Raw genomic sequence first — 20,500 nt, 5'->3', positions numbered from 1 at the left:
ACTGAGCCGTCTCACAGGAGTGAAATTCTGATAGATGTTACAATATGAATGAACTTAGAAAGTATTAAGACCCTGCTGAAATAATCCAGGCACAAAATAATAAATGTCATGTGATTCATTGTAAGAGGTACTTAGTATAGTCAAATTCATAGACGCAGAACTAGAACCGAGGTGTTAACAGAGATAGAGGAAAGAGGACAGGACCATTAATGTTTAATTAACACAGAGTTTCTGTTTGGGATTATAAAAAGCTCTAGAAACAGTTAGAGGCGGTGTTTGCAAGGTTGCTGTGAATCTGTGACTGTGGAACTGCCGAAATTGGTTAAGATCATAACTATGATGTCATGCATCGTTTACCATAGAAGCAAAATCCATGCTAAGTGACAAACTGAGGTACAGTTCAAGACAGAGAAGTAAGCTGCTCTGTTCAAGTGTGATAGAATTAGATGTTCATGATATGTATTCTACAGTTGAACTGTGTGTGTCCTCACTTTGGGAAATCTAATGGAACTGAAAATTAAGAGGTGGTTACATGAAAAATGCTGTTTTACCCCCGGGTTTACCCCAATATTCTTTTAAATAGACAGTTGCCCCTCTACTAAAGTTAATCAATTGCTAATTGGCCCTTAGACCCCCAAGGAAGGCTGCTGAGGAAAGCATTCTTTGGAAGGAGGATCCAGAAGGCCCAGAACAGGAGCCCCAGAGCCATACAGGCAGCCAGGCTCTTTGGCCCCTCTGCTCTATAGAGGCACTGAATACCCCAGGAGAGCTGAAATGTGCTGGTGACAGCAGAGCTACCGTGCTTGGGCTGTTCTCCTTGCAGTGACTCAGCATCTTTTCCAGAAGACTGCCAGGACCAGGTGTGGCCTTGTGAGAGTTCTACAAATGCTCACGCACAGTATTATTTACCAAATGAGGAAATTACAGACTGAATTAAGGCTTTAATAGAAGTGTCAGTGGAGGGTCCATTAAATGACTATAAGTCTACTCCAAAATTCCATCTACTTAAAAAATTCAAGCGATACAAACAATTTTATACTTATTAACTTGGTTGGGTTTTAGAAGCAGAGTCTCATGGATTAAGTAACTGAGGGTGATCTTGAACTCATGACCTGCTACCTCCTGCCTCTACCTTCCACGAACAGAGATTACAGGGCTGTTCCACCACACCCAGCTGACATGTAATTTTAGAGGAGTACTCCACAGAGCATAAACTAGAAAATTTAAGTTGGCCCTCCTCTCACCTACTAAAAGGGACATATTTTCTTCTACGTTTGTAGCTCAGTCCTGGACCCAGATAAACCACATACGCTGGATCCACAGTAAGCACAACTGACAGCATGAACGGCGAGGGAAAAAATAGCTTGCCATACTTTTCACTTTCTTACAAGTGTGGAAAGCATAGTAAATCAGCTGCTGATTAAGAATGTACATGTTTTGACTTGCACATGAGTCAAATTAACATACATAAATCCAACATCTCCATACCGCTCATGCAATGGCAATACCTAATAGTCAATATTTTTTTCAAACCCATCAATTCTGCAGTGACACGCTTAAGTTACTATGCATAAAATACAAAGCAACTTATAATCAAAACTAACTTTTGTTTTATTTCAATTCAATTATCATTTATCTTCTATAGAAAAATTTAAAAGGCATGAGATTTTTTTTAAATCTCGTTTTATGTTCAAATTCATTATATAAATACTTAATATCACCTAGGGAGACTGAAGTTTGAGGTAGAGACTAAGAATTATCATCCCTCCGTATGATGAATTAATACTATAGCAAGTACCGTGTGTTCAACTAAGCACCTTCTTGTCTTAGAAAACCCCAGAAATGATCAGGCTTCCAACTTACAGCTTCTGCGATGTGACTTTCCACCTGCATCTCAGCGGTCCTGTCACTGCCTCCTCTCTAACAGCATCTGGGCAGGGAAGTGTCTCTGGGAACTGGGGACACACTGTAGAATGTCATACTGATGGGCCAGGTCACCACTGGAGAGGAGGAGCAGGTCCAGAGTGCATACCTGGGACAGAGCAGAACCTGGCTAGAGCCAAGGCAATCAGAAGGGAGTTATGAAAAGACAACCTGCCCCTTCTCTTGACTCTTTCATCCCTCAGGACTCAGCAGGCCCCAGAACATAGCCCATGTGGACCAGTCTCTCCTTGCATCCTGCTATCTGTATACCTCTGACACTTTAAACCCGGCGCTATATATATGCCAAGAACTTTGGTTCCTGTGTCTTCGTAAACTACTGGCATGGAGCCTCAGAAATCTTTATGTGTTTCCTAACTTGGCGTGATGGCAAGATTTTTATAAAAGATTGATATAAACAGATTTTCAGGTCCTTTCTCTAGGTGCTTATATTTATGCATCTGTCTGGGATCCGGGAATCTGTTTAAAGAAATAAGTACCAATATGCTGCCTTTCCCTAGAGAACCCTGGGAAACCCTAAGCTTACTTAATCTTCAAAGTGCCCCCCAAGTGATCTCATGGAGGGAGCATCTAATCATGGTAGGCTACTGGGCTAAGGAAGGCTTTGTTGACAGGAAACAGAAACCTTTTCCCACAGGACATTCTATGTAGCTCCAGGGCCTGTGGTCACTGTCACGGTCATACACCTTTAGTCACAAGCACCAGGTAATATGCAGAGCCTGGGTGAGCTGCTTCTCAGCACACAGGACTCAGTGAGCAGCCATAGTGCCTGGGATCCAGGAAGGTGGAGGGGTGTGGGGAGTAACCAAGGGTGGGGGTAAGAGGCGGGATGATGGGGCCAAGCTGGAGGCCAGAAAGCAGTGCATATGCATTTCAATCCACAGCTGCTTCTGCTCCTGTATAAATCAGACAGAGAAGATGGGAGAGGCAGGAAGAAAATGTAAACAGCTGGGCAAATTCAATCCTGTGTTAAATATGAATTTTCAAATATTCCAGACTGAATATGTTAGTTGAATTATTCATTTTCTTGACTTCCGATTTTATTTTTAGTACTGCCGTGTGAACAAATCAGAGTCTGGAGACACAACTAGATGCCGAGATGGGCACCTGCGTGACGAGTTGCCACACAAAGTGGGTGCCCATGTGCTTCCTCATTTATATGAGGACAGAGTTGGGGACAGTTTCCACCCTGGCAGGTTTGCTGTTGGGTTCCCATAAATTAAAGATGGATGGCTGTCTTAGTTAGGGTTCCCATGGCTGTGATGAAGCACCATAACCAAAGCTTGCTCTTCCATATCACCGTTCATCATCAAAAGAAGTCAGAGCAAGAACTCAGGAACCTGGAGGCGGGAGCTGATGCAGAAGCCACGGAGGGGTGCTGCTTACTGACTTACTCCCCATGGCTTGCTCAGCCTACTTTACTATATAGACTATATACAAGTATATACATATATTTATAATATGTATTTATTATACATTATATAAATAGATTTATTATATATTTATCATAGAATATATATATTATATGAGGCTAGAGAGAGAGAGAAACTACTGGGCTAGGTAGCCCCACCAACAATGGGCTGGGCCCTCGGAAATCAAACACTATTTAAGAAAATGCCCTACTGACTTCCCTACAGCCTGATCTTATGGAGGCATTTTCTCAATTAAGGCTCCTTCCTCCCCAATGACTCTAGTTTGTGTCATTTAGACATATGATTAGGCAATGTTTCTTATGCCAGACATTTCCAAGGAGGTAAGTTGTAGCCAGGGGATGGCTTTGGTACCGTTAACAAGTATGCATGCAGGGCAGAAAGTTTATAGGTGGCAGATGACCTACTGTGGCTTCCTTTGACAGTGTCCTAGGATATGCAAAAGTCACTTAATGATTTTCTATTTCAATGATGAGCATACAGGTCTCAGTTCTTTTTCTCAAAGTGGACACACACACACACACACACACACACACACACACTAATTTCCATGGCCATTCTGCCGATAAAATTTCAATCACTAAAACTTTCCCTTTAAAACCAACAAGGCTTTTTATCTCCCCGCAAGGGCCAGATAACGATTGCGCAGGCCACTCGGAATTACCAAAGACACTGAAAGTGGAGCAGTGGAGATAAATGAGATCACTGTGGAAATGCTGCAGGATCCAGGGCAGTCCAGCCCTTCAGCTCTTTCCTCACTTGACCTTGGGGTGAAGCTGCGGTGGGTAATTCCATTCCCTGTGGGGAAGGACAGTGAATGACCAAGATGGACCCAGAGAGGAAGAGGCCACGCTATATGAAGAAGGAGAAACTGCGTGAGGATTTAGGAGACAGATCCTAACCACCTATACCGCCTTCATCAGTCAGTTCCCACTGGAAAAAACAAAACAAAACAATAACACTCTCCCTAATGTAAAGGATAAAGCTGGACTGAACCTGTAGGGAGAGATTCCGAAGGACCTTCCAAAGTATCTTCGTGAAGCACGTGGGAAACAGTGGGTTCTGGGATATGGGTCTTTAGATCTGCTTTTGTCGGCTCATAGACTGGGGCTTTGTCCTCTGGGATGTGCCTGATGCTAAGGGGAGTTGGAGAATCCCAGATGAAAACCTTTTCCATTTCCAGTTGTAACACCTCTCCAAAGGAAAAGATTGTCAGCTAAAGCAAACTGAAGATCTGTCAGAGCATTAACCAGAGAGCAAAAGAGGTGTCCAATGAAGAAATGTTTGGAATGTGCAAGTTATAGACACAGATGGGGCTCCAGCATAGGCATGGGGCACACTCACTCTGGCCTCACTCTTAAAGTGGTTCCAGTTCTTGTTGCCCAGCGGTACCACGGTGCAGCGGGGCCATCAGTGCAGTGGAACCACAGTGCATCGGGACCACAAGTGCATCGGGACCACAGTGCAGCAGGACCACCAGTGCAGCGGGACCACAGTGCTGCGGAACCACCAGTGCAACGGAACCACAGTGCATCGAGACCACAAGTGCATCGGGACCACAGTGCAGCGGGACCACCAGTGCAGCGGGACCACCAGCGCAGGTTTTGTTAAGAAGTAGCTTAATTTAGTTTTTAAAACTATTACACAAAAACTCAGAATTGCATATGAATGGGATTTTTGATGACTCTTTCTCTTACATCCCTAGTTCTATAAGAAGCTACCTTTTCCCCAGAAGCACACTTAGTTGCCTTGAACCACTTGCTGCTGGACGAGAACTTGGGCTCATTTTGTCTTAGGACTCTATGCTTTGCACAACAGCATGTGACCAGGGCCTCCATCCTAATTAGGTCTCAATTGATGTGATTAAAAAAAATGACCAAAAGCGTCTTAGAGGAAAGGTTTGTTTTGCTTACCCATTGAGATTATGTTCCATCACTAAGGGAAGCCAAGGCAGAAATTTAAGCAGAGCAGAATCCTGAGCAGGAACTGAAGCAGAGGCCGTGGAGGAGTTCTGCTTACTGGCTTGCTCTCCATGGCTTGCTCAGCCTGCTTTCTTTTACATCCCAGGACCACGTGACCAAAGGTGGCACTGCCCATAGTAGGCTAGGTCCTCCTTCATCAACCAGGAATCAAGAAAATGCTTCATAGGTTTGCCTGCAGGTCAGTTGAATAGACATCTTCTCATCTGAAGCTCTATCTACCCAGATGACCCTAGCTTGTGTGACATGGATAGTAACCTAACCAACACAGCTTCTGTCGGTTAGTCCCCTTAAAGTCACTCACTCTGCCTCATCCTCTGCAATGAAGTCACTCACTCTACCTCATCTATGTAACATGTCTCTTGCTTCCATCACTGGTGTAATGTATCCAGTTTCTTCATTTCACTGTGTTTCCATCCTCATTGTCTGATTCCCAGTCACATTGAGACTGTGTTTCCTTCTCTCAGGAATTACAGGCACAAACACAGTTGCAGGGACAGAGACCTGCATAGCAAGGTGGAAAGACCTCCAAGGAAGTAATGTTTAAATACTTAAATAAAATATAGCACAGAGTTAATAGCCTTGTCTAAAAGAAGAATGTTCTTGTAAAGGGGAACAGTAGAATATAAAGATGCTGGCTGTCTTAGTCAGGGTTTCTATTCCTGCACAAACATCATGACCAAGAAGCAAGTTGGGGAGGAAAGGGTTTATTGAGCTTACAATTCCATTCTGCTGTTTATCACCAAAGGAAGTCAGGACTGGAACTCAAGCAGGTCAGGAAGCAGGAGCTGATGCAGAGGCCATGGAGGGATGTTCTTTACTGGCTTGCTCTGGCTTGCTCAGCCTGCTCTCTTATAGAACCAAGACTGCCAGCCCAGAGATGGTCCCACCCACAAGGGGCCTTTCCCCCTTGATCACTAATTGAGAAAATGCCTTACAGTTTGATCTCATGGAGTCATTTCCTCAACTGAAGCTCCTTTCTCTGTGATAACTCCAGCTGTGTCAAGTTGACACAAAACTAGCCAGTATACTGGCTTAGGGCTAGGATTCCTGCCACCCAGAGCAAAGAATATATTGCTATTAGTACAGAGTGAGAGAATTAGGGACCAGATGGAGATGAAGGCAGGGGAGTGTGTGTCCGATCACATAGAGGCCTAATGACCATAAAAGGACTTGCAGTTCTGTTTTCAGTCTGATAAGTGAATTTGACCAGCTTAGGATGTACTCTTTTTGTTAAAAAAATGTAATTTGTTTTTTTGTAAAATGTTTTATTTGTAAAAACATCTGTCTGAAGCAAGTTGTATAGGCTGACACTATACTCTCAGTACTTGGAAGTAAAGACAGGAGGAACAGTAGCTCAAGGTCATCTTGGCTATATAACAAAGGTTAGCCTGGGCTACATGAAACCCTGATCTAAAAACCGGGTGGTGGCTGGAGAGATGATTCTGTGCTCCTAGAGCAAATGTGAATACATGACTGTAAACCTTCAGAACTCACATAAAAAGCAGGGCACAATCCCATTTGACCTAATGTGACCCCATGCGACTCCATGGGACCTCAAGTGACCTTATGGAACCCCATGGCTAGGTGAGGAGCAGTGCACTCCAGCTTCAGGCTCAGTGAGAGTTTGTCTTAAAGGAAGAGAATGACAGAGTGATGCCTGATGCTGTCTTCTCACCTATAATTTATGACTGGATCCATGTACATGTGTACACACACACACACACACTCACCTGTCTGATGGACAGGTCAGAGATGGTGAGAAAGGAATAAAATCAGAGAACTCCATTCAACAACTGAGGTCGGAGAAAATGTGATCATAGTAACCTGGGGATGAGGCAAAAATTCAGATTCCATGTTGCCAAATCTGGGCCTGGTAAGATGTGCCTATAACCCCAATACTCAGGAGTCTAAGACAGGAGGATCTGAGTTCAAGGCCAGTCTCTGGTCTTCACAGTGAATTCCTGTTTCAGACACAACAAAACCAAACAAAATAAAAGTCTTACTGATGGGCCGCATATGAGGATTGAGGAAGACAAAGGAATCAAATCTGTCCCCTAGGTCTCTGCTCTGAAGCACCTGTTTGCTAACCCCAGTGAGGAAGACTTGGGGAGGAACTAGGACAAGGGTTTGGGCCCTGCTGAGTGGAACATGCATGACACTTCACGTGGAGATGGTGAGCAGGCAGCTGCTCTAGTCTTTTGACTCTCAGAGGAAGCATCTTGGGTCATCAGCAAAGAGAGAAGAGCAGAGCTGGAGTCTGGACAAGGTCATCTGTAGAGAGATGCACGTGGAGGCTCCAGCACCACCAGCATCCAATCCAAGATAAGAGAAAAGATCCAGCAAAGGAGACGGAGAGGATGCCTGATGAAACAGAAGACAACCCATGAGAGTCTGACATCCCGGAAGACAAGGAAGTGGTTTAATATAAATCCCATTTAAAGTATCCATGGTTTATCTTTATTAACTGACAAAATGATTCTAAGCCACGCCAGAAAAGTGTAATGTGTGCCTGGGATAATGGACCATTCCACCACATCCTTTCCTTCTTAGCAATTGATATGGTTATGGTGCTTTTATGATCTTGAAAAAGGAAAACAAAAACGTTACTTTAAAAAAGAAAAGCTCCATTCGTTCTGTTTTCTACAACATAATACCTCCATTTTATTTATTTATTTTTTTACACTAGCACATTTCTCTCTGTCACCTTGCTGGCGCTCTTGAATAAAATCAATAACATGCAACGTGTTCTTGAACGAAATTTGCTCTAATAAATTTGGAGTTTCAAATTCATGGATCGAATCCATCTTTGTTTTTGCTTTTGAAAGAGAATATGCTGTGCAATCTAGAAAATGATCTATGATAGCCATATTTTTTGGATTTGAATGGATAAATTATTAAATGCACAGCAAGCCAAAGTAAAATAATAAATAGCAGCCAGTAGACAGACAGCTAAACATTATCAGATTGGACACTCAGAATATCCAGCAGCTTCCATAGTTTCAGAAGGAGCTATGCAGAATGCTAGAGAAGAAAAGACAGTAAGGGTCTTACCCAGCTCTGGAGCCTACGTGCTGTAGCACCAACCTGCCAGGCAAGATATGTTCGTTGGAGCAGCAGGTGTGTGATTTCTATGGGGTAACTAATTGGATTTGAGGCCTGTTCTACAAGAGAAAATTTCATGCCTAATGCTGTAACCCTTGTCAAAAATCATGGCTGAGGAAGTCATAAGGCCTAGGACAGAACATGTTATCATTACTCTTTTGTTAACTGTTCATGCTGTCAAATTATCTTCTTATTACTTCTGTTTGCACCCATAGACCTGAGCTACTCTCAACTTAGACCAGGGAAGTTTCTGTCTGCCATTGGCAGTAGTCAATGCAGAGACTCATAACTGGTCAAAATGCCAAAAATAATAGAGTTCTCAACCCTAAACGGAATACCTATACCATCCCACCACCACCACCACCACCACCACCACCACCACCACCACCACCACCAAAGCTCAGGAACATCACAGAAAGTAGGTAGAAGGAATGTGAGCACCAGAGTACATGTAATTATCGTACCCACAAACTTACAGCAGCTGCAGTTACCTGCACAAGACCTGCATAAGATCAAGCCAGCCGAAATGTCATCATAGCTGAGATAGATGGTCTGAAGCTCTGCCCCTAACTAAGGACCTATTGGAAGTTGAGAGTTGCTAATGAAGGGAGAATCATTGCTTTTTAAGGATATGTCCGGGTTGGATAGCTGGCTCAGTGGTTAAGAGCACTGACTGTTCTTCCAAAGGGCCTGAGCTTAGTTCCCAGCAGCCACACAGTGACTGGTGACCACCTCTAACAGGATCTGATGCTCTCTTCCCAATAGAGTCACATCTCCTCAGGTGAAGCTTCCTTGTAAAAGAACAAAAGCAACAAGGGGTGACATCATCAAATTGGCAGCTTGTGAACATGTAGCAGAAAACAACTAAGGGAGTGCCCTTCAGGCAGCCTGCTGGAGATCCCCGTCAATCAGCAGGAGCCGGGTGCGCAGGGTGTGTTCTTCCTAAATAGCAACAGGTGGTGGTGACAACATCCAACCCAGTGTTCCCAACAGTCAGCAGAAACTGGCTGGAGCAGTTGAGGCTGACAGCTGGACCTGAACTTTTTTTCCCACAGCTGAATTCCTGGCTTTCCTCTCCCACTGCAGGCCCTTTCATATCCTAAGATAAACAGTCGTGGGGAGGCTGGTTGGAAACGGTCTACCTTCTAGCTGTTCTCAAGGACACCAAGTTCTGACTTTTGGGTTGTGCATTGCTGTTCTCTTCCCTCCCTGGCACAGAGTGAAGAGGAGCAGCTCATCTGCAGATAAGGGGCCTTGAAGGACACTTTGAGACCAATCGATCTGAGTCTGAAATGGGGAGGTGGACAGCCATGCTCTCAGAGTTAGCTCCTCAGAGGGTTCTACCAGCACATGGCAGTTGACCAACCTAATGTACATTACACGGGGTCTCTTCTTGGCTGGCCTTGAAACTACGACACTCCTACCTCATCCGTCACTGGATGGTCCATCACACCAGACTGGGTGCAAAAATGAAAGTTCCTGTGGATAAAGAAATTACAAGGCAAGTAATTAAATGAGAAGCTGTTTCCAATAAAATATTAAAGTTGATACACTTTCTATACCAACAGCTCATGCAAATAGATATGACCGTCACTAATTCCCCAACTAATAACTGGTCAATGGAATATTTGTGGTACCTTCAGTAATCATAAGAGAAATGTCAACTTGTCAACTCATGTTCATACACATGTTGAGTTTTTATGGTAATCAAAAAAGTAACAAAAAATGTGTGCTCAGCCAGGGCTGATGGCACACATTAAACCCAGCACCTGGAGGACAGGGACAAGTGGATCTCTGTGAGTTTTAGAGCTGTCTAGTAACACAGTGACTTCTGGGCCAGCCAAGGCTGCACGGTGAGACCTTGTCTAAAGCACACACAGACAAACCACAAAAATTCCCAAATCCCAAATGAAAAATTTGTGATTATATTTCATTAACACTATTAGTAAAGATTAGCTTTCAAGAGGCTCAGTAAAGAGAATCCTTCTTGTCCTGATGATATGAATTCAGAGAAGCAATTGGATCGGCACTAAAACCCTTTCCCACATAAACAACTATATTCAACTGGTGGCCCAGAATCAACCCTTACAGACTCTCTGAAGGAAGCACAAACCTGTAGAAACAGAATAAACAGCATGTAACATTAAACTCATATAGCATTATTTATCAGCGTCTCTAAGTGGAAATAATGTTATCACTTCTGCATAAACATTGGACATGTAATGGTTAAACTTTAAAAGGTTTTTTGTTCTTGTCACGGCCAGAAATAATTGTTAATAATGTTTCAAAAAGCAGTTGCTTGTTGTGCTCATATTTCTACAGAGTGGGATCTCTCTGTAACCATGACCTTGGTCAGTATATTACTTTGTCAAACAAAAGAGAATTTAGCTTTCTAATCATACAATGCAGGCAGGACCTGGGATTTAATGTCCAGAGAACTGCAGGGCTGTGGGAACAGAAAGCAGAGTGTCTCCTAATAACAAATAAGCAGGAGTAGGCAGGTTGTTGAGTTTATTGAAGGGAGCAAAGCTTCCTCTGTAATAAAATAGATAATGATTATTACTTTTAGACGAATTCAAAGCAAAGACTTCTGCAGGAAATAGGGGCATTTTGAAAAATGGAATTTCTGCAAATACTAGCACAGAATGAGATGGGAAAGGTCCGTGAAGCTCAGATGAGGGATAACCAGGGGACTGTGGTCCAGACTATCACGCAGGACTTTCTTCCATGAGGCCATTTCTTTATTCTATTTACTCATTCATCCATCAGTTCGGCCAGTATATGCCAGACACTAAGCAAGCCATGAGGGATACCTTAGCTAAAATTGAGCAGCGAAGGGAAGTGTGCCTTCAGAGAACGTATCATCTTGGCAAACTTCACACCAAAGTAATAATAATACCCACTATTGTTTAAATTCAAATGAACTAAGTACTGAAAGTTAAGTTTTGAGACCCACTAAAGTGAACATCAGAAGAATCTCAGAGATGGAATCCTTCTTTGGGTTTCCAGAAGAATTGGCATTTTTAAGGAAATTTTAAAGGTAAAAAAATTATAGAACTAAGATGAGCACTGTTTCCAGTTTCCTAGTTCAGAAGGAACTGAATCGTTTGTGGCTCAGTGAATGTATAACAGATATGTGTTCTATATACTTAATTTAAATATAAATATAGTTTCATTTCATTGTGTGAATCTCATCATAAATAGAATTAACACATTCTATTATTTTCATAAAGACACATTTATTATTTTTATAAAGACCTAAGTTTTGCTGGATACTCGGGCTAGAAGAAATTTCTCATGTACTTAGTCCAGACTGTAGTGTTTAACAAAGCTTACCCCTGTCTGGGTATTTTAATCATTGCTACAACATCAGCATAGGTATAGGCATCTCCACACCATGCAATATGTATTTAGTACACGCTAATTTCTGGGTTTGCACCTGGGGAGAAGAAGCCAGACAAGGTCTTTAATTTTTATGGCATTTTAAAACATAGTATGAAGTTAACTTCTGTTTCAGATGATCTAGACGAAAATCTCCATAACAATATATAAGAATTATCCCTTCGAAGCATGTACTTATTTTTTAACGTGTGTGTGTGTGTGTGTGTGTGTGTGTGTGTGTGTGTGTAGTACAGGTGCCCATAGAAGCCAAAGGTGTCAGATGCCCTGGAATTGGAGTTACAAGTAGCTGTGAGCCCCCCCAGTGTAGCTTCTGGGAACCAAACTTAGGTCCTCTTCAGAAGCAATGTGTTCTCTAACCACTGACCCATTCCAGCCACAGAAATGATCATTTTACTGAGTTGTACACTCATTAACATTTGGTATTATCTTTGCATGCTTTTATAATGAAGAGAAAATTTTAATAGGCCATCAGGCAATTCCAGGCTGAACTGTGTCTCCACAAGAAGTCATATTGAGGTCTTAATCTTACTACTGTAGAACGAGAGCTTACCTGGAAATAGGGTTTATGTGGCTGTAGATAGGACAAGAGACCATTAGAGTGGGTGCTTCCCACCATGACTGACATACTTCAAAAGCAGGAAACTAGTTAAGCATGGAGGTTTGGGTCTCAGGGGGGTGAGACGGGAGGATGGACGGTTGAAGCCATCCTGGGCCATAAAGTGAAGCTCTGTCTCAAAACTAAAGAACAAAGCAAAATAAAAACATGGGAAATTTGAAGCTCAGTGGTCAAGCTTGTTTGACAAGTTCAACTCCTCAAATTTGATACCCACAATTGGGGGATGGGAGATGAGGAAGAGAGGTGAGAGAGATAGGAGTGGGAGGACCAATGAATTCTGGGCCCAGAGCCACACACACACACACACACACACACACACACACACACACACAGAATGTCCTCTGTGACAAAGGCACAAGGACAGAGGTGTACCTAGAGGCCAAACAACATTGACTCCATCAACCACCAGAGGCTGAGAGAGAGATCAGAGAAGATTCTCCTTGGAGCCAGCACTGTGGATGCCTTTATCTGACACTCTGGCCTCTGGTACTGTGGAAAATTAATTCCTATTGGTTGAAGCCACACAGTTGGCGGTACTTTGTTACCTCAGCCTTAACAAGCTAGCTCTTAATCTGGGGCTCCCCCGAGAACAGAGACAGAGTAAAGAAAAATGCTAGCTCATCTGTATGTGACCCTTGTGCTCAGAATATCAACCTAGCTCCCAGAACTATCGTGATGAGCTGTTGGTTGCCTTCTCTGTATTGCCTTTGACACAGAAAAACTGAGAGAAATAAAGACTTTCAGTGGGCAATGAAACATGCATTGCCAAATTTGGGTAATGAACTATTTTTCAAAAAAAATCATGCAGGCTGGGGATGTGACTCAGTCCTGTATATGCAAAGTCTTGGGCTCAATATTCAGCCAGTACCACCAAAAAGATGTGCCAAAGTAAATATGAACATGAACTTGTTTAGAATAAGATATGTAAATCACCAATATTACAACAAGAATAAATACTATAAGGTTCCTATTATGGTTTGATTGTGTTTATTGAGGTCCCTGTGTTGGGACCTGAATCCCCATGCCACACTACTAAGAGGTATGACCTTGAAGTAGCGATTATTGTCACCATCAGAAGAGTGACCCCCACTAGCTCCCTTCCACTCCTCTCTCTGGTGTGTTCTCTTGTCTGTCTACTTTCTACCATGAGATACTGCTGTGAGAAAACCTTGAGCAGATGGATCCTACAACCTTCAACTCCCCACCCCGTAGAAAGAAAAAAAAAGACTCTATTCTTTATAAATTACACAGCCTCAGAAGTTGTCATAGCAGCATAAAATGTATGAAGAGTACCCCTGAATTTACAAATGTATATGATTATTTTTTTAATTCTCTGGTTCTCTCTTATAATCCATCTTCTACATCTTTTGATGCATATTATTTTCTCGTCTCTTTAGATTCCATCAATTTTGTAGCAAGACTTGCTATAGAATGAAAAAAAAAAAAAGAATTCTCAACAGATGGTTTTGTATTCAGTCTTAAAATTAATTCTTATCTAGAATTGTTGGTCAAAATTTGTATCTTAGTATTGACAGAATGCATAAAGCATGTAATCGCACATAGATACTGTAACAGGACTGCATCTAAATAAACTCTACTCTCAGTGATAGCCATAAAATATATTTGGGTTTATAATTGTACATAATACACGTTCCTGATAGGAGAATTTCTGTCTTGAGATCTTTGTCCTTTGCTTAGAGATGCTTCCCACAGAACAGCTTCTGCCTCTACTTAGCTTTCTTTTGACCACGTCCCTCCAAGCCAGGATGGGTAGGACGTAATCTTACCCTCTTCCTTCAGCATGATGCCAGCAGTTGGCCCTGGGAACAGAAGACAGACTAGACCAGATCAGCCAGAACTATCTTACTTATAAGGAAGTGGCTATGTCTCCTGTAACTATGTCCCATTAAACCAAATCCTAATGTCCCAGTAGACAGCAGCACAGCAGATGGCCAAAGTGGAGAGACACAGTGACCAGTTACAATCCAAGTATTTTACTTTGGGGACTGCTATAAAACTCTTAACTGTGCGAATGTGTCACATGGGGCCTCGGCGGCAGCAGCCACATTATAAGAGGACCCATGATGAGAGAGGCACGAAGCCCAGGTCTCATTAGCTTCTTGTCAACCCTGCCCCTCACAAAGCTTACTGAATGGTCTCTGTGAATTTGCCACTAGTATATTCTACATATGTTAATTAAACTAATACATTCATTGTGGAGCATTTAGCCTTTGGCAGCAAGGAACAAAGTTGAGTCCTATGGGGTAAGCAAGCTGTGGGGCGCAAGACAGAGAAGAAATGAGAGAAAATGAGAGAGGTTGGGAAAGAGGGAGCATGGTTGCTTTAGTAGTGTCTGAGTGGAGGGAGGCAGTCCCTTCTTATATAGAGGCAGCTTATTAAACAGACATCAGTCCACCAAGTCCAAATGCTCTGAGACCTGAGGTTTCAGCCACCAGCAGGAATTTGAGTGAGAGTTAGAGACATTACCATGTACATTATTGCATTGCATGACTTAGACCAAATCCTTCTCCTTCGTGAGTTTGTATATGGAGATTATATAAAGTTTTGTTTTAGCAAGAATGACAATAGGCTGGAATATGACCAGATTAGCTACAGTGGTGATATTAGTTTGCGGGCCTGCAGGATTCCATTTGGTTTGTATTATTTACTCCAAGCAAAGGCATCAGTATTAAGGAAAGGTGGATGAATAGCCATAGCTAGGCTTCGCTCTGAGAAGAGGGTGGGCACTCTTGATAAATAATGAAAGGTTGTCGATGCAACATCTCTCTGGCTCTCCCATCACCACATGGTTTTCTAAAGCCAGTTGGCACAGATTCCTCACTCTTCCAAAGGATGAAGTAAGTCAGGGTATTCCTGAACAACCCAAGACACTCTGCATCCCAGGGCCCTTAAATCATACCTTAAAATCCCTTTTAGCCACAGAGGGGAAGCTCTTCACAAGTTCTGGGGGTTAAAGTGTGACCATCTTTGTGGTTCCAACTACAATCCCTACTGTAGAACCTTTCCAGAGTCAGCCACCTCCTCCAACCCCTCCTTACTCTACTGCAAGCAGCAACTTAGAAAGCATCCCTGTTCCTAACCGTTGAAGGCAAGAGCTTTCCCAACATGGTAGTCTAAGTGTGAGGAGCACGGGAAAGGTTTTTCTCAGGATGATGATGATGAAGATGATGACAACAAAGACAATGATAAACAAATGATGAACACTCGTGAGACCTCTCCTCAGGAGATGTCATGTTGATATTTTGTCTGAGTGACTGAATAGCCCGACTAAAAGATGAATAACCGTCTTCTGACTGTTATTTGTCTTGGCCTGAATTGAATGCTGGTTTTACATGGAAACCAAGGGCATCCAAGTCCCCTTCCGGACTCCGAGGAGTCCATCCCCTTCATCGCTACTTTGCCATGTTGTGATTTCCTGATTTTATCCAAATATTTGGGATTTGGATGGAGGCCACAGTTTACTAACGAACCCAGAATTCTTTTCACCTGCATGCCATTATTCAACTTTTAGTCTAACAAAGTCACTTTGAACTTTACATATCAAAGAGAAATCATTCTTTTTTAGAGTAACTTCAAAAGCAGCCCAGCATACATAGAGGAAGATGTCACAGCTGCAAGTGAAATAGAGACCCAGGGGAACTCTTTTGGCAGGCTATCCCCACTGACTGGGGAGGCCGGTTTCAGAAAATTATTGTTTTCCAGATAGGTGTTGGCTTCTACTAACATTCTTTCATCCTTTGCCATCAGAATTATTTATATTCAATACACTAATCTCAAGTGTATTTCTCATTTCCTGTATTGTTCCAGGCCCACCACCCAGGGAAGCCTTTTGTTTATCACAGCCATGACTCAATAGGTAAGCGAATGAACAGAGGAGGTGAGGCTGTGTAACCAGGTAAGCCAGATCTATGACGGGGTGGTGTTATCAATGTGGAGTAGGGTAGTGCAGGCCTGTTGTTCTTAGCATGCGTGAGGCTGAAGCAGAAGGAAACCAAGTTTGATGTCAGGCTGGGCTTGCTTGTTGAGTTCCTTTCTCATGCCCCTTTTTCCTGCACTGGGGGTTGGGGGTGACGGTGGAGTGGGGGCATGGTCCTACCTGTAACATCTGCAGGGCCTTGACACATTGCTCAGGGTTTCTACCCTTCTGCTTTCTCACCTGGAAATGTGAGTGATAATGCCAGCCTTGTAACTTTATTGTAAGAACTTGAGATAATATATATAAAGTCCAGTCCATAAAACACTGAAGTAAGTCTCTCTCTCTCTCTCTCTCTCTCTCTCTCTCTCTCTTTCTCTCTCTCAGCAGGAATAATTAACCAGTGCTTTGCTCTTTGGGGATTACACAGCTAACCATCCATAACCCACATGAGGTTGTTCTCTCTGCAAATCAGTTCCAGCACGATTTTTGAAAGTAAGTAGATTTTTTTCCCCATGAGTCCCTTGCTTACTCCTGGCCGAGTTCCCACCCACCCCCCAATCTTGTGTGTGTTTATAAAAATGCAAACAACTTAATATGAAGTCACATATTAAGTTAGTAGGGATGGAGCTGAGTAGCCACATGCTAGATGCATTAAAAAAAAACTAAACTCAGGAGACATGTGAGTCGCAGTTCCTTCCCAATTTGGAAGTTATGTCACCAACAAGTTGCTGAATTTGTAAGAGGTAAGCATTTTAATTTATTGCATTGATGGAGAAAAGAGTAAGCTGTTGTGTGCTTTTGTCATCTTTAATTTCTTGACATAACTCTTTAATCATGCCTGCGTATGAACACCAATAGTAATTTTCACAAGAGTCTTTCCTGACATCTAAAATATTTGCTGTCACTGGTTCAGCTTTTGATTATCAGATAATCCACAGCTGCCCTCAGTGCCTTGCCTCAGCCCTGGGAGAGGTGCACCACTGGAATTGTGGCTAGCTGATGAGGTAGCATCCACTCCAAGAGTCTGAGCCATGAGATCCAAGGAGATGTGGCAAGGTTAGAGTCACAGAAGAACGTTGGATGTAAATATGAGGGAATGCTTAAAATGCAGTGGTGGGAATCTGGAAAAAAAAAAGGGTCTTGGGTTGTCACTGAGAAAAATAAAGCATAATAAACCCAGACCAAATTAAAAGTACAGGATTTCTAAACTAAAAGTAGTGCATGTTACAAAAGGCCCGGACATGCAAATGTATAAAGAAAAATAATGGTATTAAGCATTCCTGAGATTTGTTGAGGCAGAAAAAAATGGAGTGGGGGCACAAAAGAAAAAGGCTTCACTAAAGGGGCAAGATTATTTCAGCATCTTCCCACCTGTTAGGAAGGAAGATCGAGGGGCCTGGTCGTGTGGCTTTCTTCTTTGCTAATGGAATCTATCACTGGGACAAAGTACACAAGTCACGAAAGCCTCTATTTAAAATGTATGAATCAATGAGTTTTTATTATTTGCAGTGTGTTAGTCTGCTTTTTCTCACGATCATGAAATACCTGAGGAAGTTAACTTATAAAGAGAAACGTGGATTTTGGCTCATGGCTCGCCTCACCCCAGGGGGTTCCAAAGAGGGCATCTCATGAAGGTGGTGTGAGAAAGATACCTACACCATAAGCCAGCAAGCAAGGAGAAGTGTGAGCAGCAACCTTGTGATCCCTTTCGGGACATCCCCCGGTGGTCTCCCACAAAGTCACACCTCCCTTGGTCTCCAAATCTCCCAGCAGCCCCACCCTGGGAACTAACTTTTAAAAATTCTGTCAGGAAATCTGATCCAAACCATGAGATTTGGCTGTGCAGCCATCACAATTTCAGGACGTTTTCATCATCTTTAAGAGAAAACCTAGACCTTTTAGCGAGGACCCTCCTCACGTCTTGATAGTCTTCACACATCCCTGTGCAGTGCCTGATCTACTGCCTGGCTATAGGTTTCCTATTGTAGAGATTTCATTAAAATGGAATCACACAATCTGTCAGTATCCTGAGCCGCCTTGCTTTCCCTGTTAGCATGGTCTCAAGCCTCACCCACAGGGGGCGTGTATCAGTGCATCACGTTTTATATTAGCTTTAACCCTGCGAGGTCTTCTGAGGTGGCATAAGACATAGACATTGAAAACATGAATAATCATAGTTTGTGGTACTTACAAAGTATCTTCACAGGAACACAATTATATACACTGTCACTAAGACAATTCTAATACAAATTACACAATTATGTGAATGAAAAGAAGCTTACTCACAATCAGTCTTTCGGCTCTCAGATGAAATAAAACTAAGGATGAAAAGAGTGTGTCTGAAGTAAAGACTACATATGTGTCCCTGTGGCTATCACACTGAGCATATGTGACAAGAGATTTGGGGTTAGAGCAACTGTCTTGTTGGCTAACAGTAACAAGAAAGCAGAAGCCAACAAAATAAGACAGCCGGCAGGTGGGTTAGGAGTCCGCACTGCAATGCTGAGAATCTGCCAATGAACCAGTGCCTGCCATTGCCAACAACAGCTATAATCCTTTCACTGAAAATGAGCATTTGTAAGCAATGATAAATAATGGGGTGTGTGTGTGTGTGTGTGTGTGTGTGTGTGTGTGTGTGTGCGTGCGTGCTGGGTCCTAACGCACAGGGAGAGCACACCACCCAGAAATAACTCCAAAGTGAAAATAGAAGGCAGAAATGCAAAACGAACTCAAAGCTTTGTTTATTACCAGGGAAGGAGTGACTATGACGGAAGAGATGGAGTGGGTGGCGCTGAAGGGAAGGCCAGCAGGCATGCCGGTGTCGATAGAGGACATCCCACCACTGTAATAATTACCATGTTATGATTGGTCTACCTTTCATTTTGTATTCCTGGTTTTAATTACTAGAATACTGTTTCTTTCTTGTAAGCTATAATTTCCCCCTTGTGTGGAGGGTTTTTTTCCAAAATATGTTCATGAAATTAGATTTTCCTTTTTCTGCATATGTCATTCATACTCGATTTATTGAACAGTTTCTCCTTCTGTTCCAAAGATTTTTGTTTCAGCCTGATGTTTATGTAATATCTTGGTAATTTTTCTCAAATTCTCGATGAATTAAAAAATGCATCCTCCTATCTATAAAACATGCTCAGAATTGCACACTATCTGTTGTATGAGTTGGTTTCTCCACACAAGCCACGCTATTTATCTATTCACAGTGAACACAAGTAATGGTAGCAGGAGTCTGGGCATGGTGACTCAGAGCCACACTGGCCAGGTTTCAAGGTCTTTGCCCATGGTGGCACTTTACGCCGCCCTGTATGATAAGGCTCCTGACTTTGATCCTTATCATTAGATGCCATTTGCCAAAATGCCCTTAGAGCTGTGCTTATAAGACTGAGTTTCCTTCCCACTTAGCTTGCTTTTTATACACATACACATTTTAAATCTAGGTCCCACCCATGAGAGAAAACATTGCTCTCTTTAGTCTGGCTTATTTCATGTAACATGATGATTTCTAGTCATGTCCAAACATCATGACATCATGATTGGTTTTTTTGTTTTTTTCTAAATGTATATGATTACGCTGTGACTGTCTTCAGACACAACAGAAGAGGGCCTGGGACCCATAAAGATGGTTGTGAGCCACCAAGTGGTTGCTGAGAATTGAACTCAGGACCTCTGGAACAACAGTCAGTGCTCTAAACTGCTGAGCTATCTCTCCAGCCCCGATTCCATTTTTCCTTGTGGCTGTACAAAATCCCATTGTCTGTTGTATGATGTTTTCCTTGTCAGGTCATCTACTGACAGACGTCTAGGCTGGTTCCTTTCCCTGGCCACCATGTAGCAATAAACAAGGCTATATGTTTAATAATAAACAATAAACAAGCATCATGGTAGCATGCTGAATCGTTCTTCATGTGTGTACCCAACAATGTTATGCTATTTTCAGAGTTTTGAGGATCCACCATACTGGTTTTTGTTGTTATGTATGGACAAGTGGCATCCATTGTACTGCTATATCCAATGAGTTTATTCTTTCACTTAAACTGTCTCCACTTCGTCACCATCACAAATATTATGGATGAAT

The 20,500-nt window shown here is 42.6% G+C and overlaps 1 long non-coding RNA gene across 1 annotated transcript; it reads left to right on the top strand.

Moving 5' to 3' along the window:
* The first annotated feature begins 4,849 nt into the window (after positions 1 to 4,849).
* On the top strand, positions 4,850 to 20,299 carry 4930425O10Rik (RIKEN cDNA 4930425O10 gene). Its single transcript, NR_040545.1, has 4 exons — positions 4,850 to 4,972; positions 16,302 to 16,350; positions 16,795 to 16,902; positions 19,162 to 20,299. It is a non-coding gene; the product is annotated as an RIKEN cDNA 4930425O10 gene (long non-coding RNA).
* Positions 20,300 to 20,500: the final 201 nt, after the last annotated feature.

The sequence above is a fragment of the Mus musculus genome, chromosome 3, assembly GCF_000001635.26.
Source record: "Mus musculus strain C57BL/6J chromosome 3, GRCm38.p6 C57BL/6J".
In the NCBI taxonomy this organism is placed as follows: domain Eukaryota; kingdom Metazoa; phylum Chordata; class Mammalia; order Rodentia; family Muridae; genus Mus; species Mus musculus.
The sequence above is the reverse complement of the archived record's forward strand: the minus strand, read 5'-3'. Positions and strand labels throughout refer to the sequence as shown.